Genomic DNA, 2839 nt, shown 5'->3' on the forward strand with positions numbered 1-2839 from the left:
TTACGGGAGTAGAAAGCCTCATCTTTCTCCCGCGGAGCGGCTGGTAGTTTCGAACTGCTGACCTTAAGGTTCACAGCCCGATTCGTAACAACTATGCTACCAGAGCTCCATATATATATATAGTGCATATACACTATATATATACTAGATTATTTATTGCCTCAAATTGAACACTTTTGAGAATAAAAAGGGGCATTTTTAATAATTATGTAGCATTTCTGGGCAAACCAGAATGATTATTCACCCTACTTACATACTAATGTAAGAAGTATGGGCTAGGTTCTCAATAAAATAGGAAGACAGGTAGACACTATGATTGTTTTAGCAGGAGAATGGTTATGATCTGGAGTATACTTCTGAAAGTTCTATCTAACTGGAAATTGGACAATCTTTGCTCAGGTAAGAGGCAAGAGGGGAGGTAAGAGCCAAATTCTGAGAATGCCGTAACTGTCTAGGTAGGAAAGATACAATAGCCTGAATTGCTGAGGCAGTGAAGATAGGACAAAAAAAAAAGGCCAATTCAAGATATATTTTAGAGTGTATCAACAAATAAGGTGAATTTATTAAAGAAAAACAAATGACTATATTTATACTTCAGTTCAGATGTTAATATAGACACAGCAAATTATTTTAAATTTCTGTTAAGTGATATGGAAAGGGCTTCCTGAAAGCATTCACAAATTTCTAAATACGAAGAAGAAATTGTTCCTCTCTACCAAAACCATAGCATAAGAAAATAATAAGAAAAAGAATAGTGACTCACTAAATTAGTTCCCCTTCCTTCTCTACCAACCCCAGTTTTGAGGTTTTTGTCTCATTGTTTTCAGTTTGTAAGTTTATTTATATCTTCTATCACGTGTGGTAGTAAATATTTTCTCCATCCTAAGGAGCTCTGGTAGCGTAGTGGTTACGAATCGGGCTGCGAACCTTAAGGTCAGCGGTTCGAAACTACCAGGTGCTCCGAGGGAGAAAGATGAGGCTTTCTACTCCCGTAAAGATTTACAGCCTCGGAAACCCTGTACAGGGTCGCTATGAGTCGGAACCAACTCCACAGCACATAACAACAACAACAACCAACAACAACATGTGCATCTTTTGTAAAAAAAAGCCATTATACTTGAGGTCTGTCAAGTATTTAAACTAAGCAATCCCATTGCAAGTGTGTGAATTCATCCTAAAGGAGGAGAATGATCATTTTAATCTTAGTTAGTCGAGAGCGTTCTTTACTTCAAAAAAAGAAATTAATTATGTTAAGTCCCAAGGATGTGCCCTTGCAACACCTTAAAAAAGCAAAATCCACTAATCTATTTCTGTGAGCAACAGAAAAATAAAATAATACTTTGTAATACAAAGTTGGACTGATTTTAATGAGTGAGTTGAAAAACAAGAGTACTCTTTGAAGGAAGCGATCATAAACACGCAACAATATATGAGTAACCGTTTTGTATTTGGTAAGTGGAAACACATAGGAAGTAATTTAATCTTAATAGAAAATGCCATAGGTTAAGGGTGAGTCAAAAAATATTGCTACCAAATGTGAGGTTATTGTTTCTCAACATATCCTCCACTGAGGTATATACACCTAGGCAGTGTTTCCATCTGTCTAACCCTTCCTTGGGTGGCCTAGTGTGGCACTGTGGGTTAATGCGCTTGACTGCAAAGTTATGTGAATCAAAAGGTTGGTGGCTCAAGCCCACCAGTTGCTCCCGGGTCAGAACCAACTTGACAGCACTTAATAACAACAACAACAACAACAACAAACCCTTCCCCAAAGAAGTCTAGGCTCTTTGGTTACATGGTAGTTTTGGCTTCCTCAAGGGACTCAAATTTGTTTTCATTTTAAGTGTCTTTTGGAAATAAAGTAAGTCTGGAGGGACAAGATCACGTGAAATTCTATTGGACAGACCTTGCTACCCTCAAAGAATGAGAAGGTGCATTGTCATGAGGAAAAAAAAAAGAGAAGCGTCCCAACTGCAACTGCAACTTTCCTGGCTTTCTCTCATCAGCACAGTTTCCAGTTTTCTTAAAATTTGTTCATAACAAGCCCCCATAGTTACCTTGTGTCCTTTGAGCAAATATATCAAGATTACTCCTTTGGAATTCCAAAACACAATCTCCATAGTCTTCAGAACTAATCTCTCTGCCTTGAATTTAACAGGCCCAGCAGACCTCCTCCGAAGTCACTGTTTTGATGGGACCTTTGTGTTGGAAGCACCCTGCTGAGACAAAGACAAGTGTATTACTGAGAGAACTTGCCTGCAGTCATCACTAAATCACAGACACATGTTTAAATACATTCTGTTTAGAATAAATAAACCCATGCATGTATGAACTGAAATTATAGTAGCAATGTTTTTCATATTGCAACAATAGTTTTATTCAAACTGAGATCTCCAAAACTGTCATGGCATCTCTGTTTACTTCATCCACTCCAATCTTCTCTGAAAGAGAAGAAATTAACTGATTTCCTTTATTGTTGTTGTTAAGTGCTGTGGAGTTGGTTCTGACTCACATCAACCCTGTATAGGGCTTCCAAGGAGCAGCTTATGGGTTTGAGCTGCAGACTTTTTGGTTAGCAATCCAGTGCTTATTCTACAGTGCCACACACCAGGCTATTATTATTATTTTTAAATAATAAAATAAAAATTTAAAAGATCAATGATTATGATCTATGTAGTACAGGACAGATATGAGTTGGAGCCAACTTTTCTGCACTTAGCAACAGCTGTAAATAAAACAAAAACATGCTCTGATAAAGAATTCCATTACAGATGAGCTCTCCTATAAGTGATGTGATGAGGGATACTTTCTCAGAGAATGTATATATATATATATATAT

Source organism: Chrysochloris asiatica, unplaced genomic scaffold (assembly GCF_000296735.1).
Source record: "Chrysochloris asiatica unplaced genomic scaffold, ChrAsi1.0 scaffold00014, whole genome shotgun sequence".
NCBI lineage: Eukaryota > Metazoa > Chordata > Mammalia > Afrosoricida > Chrysochloridae > Chrysochloris > Chrysochloris asiatica.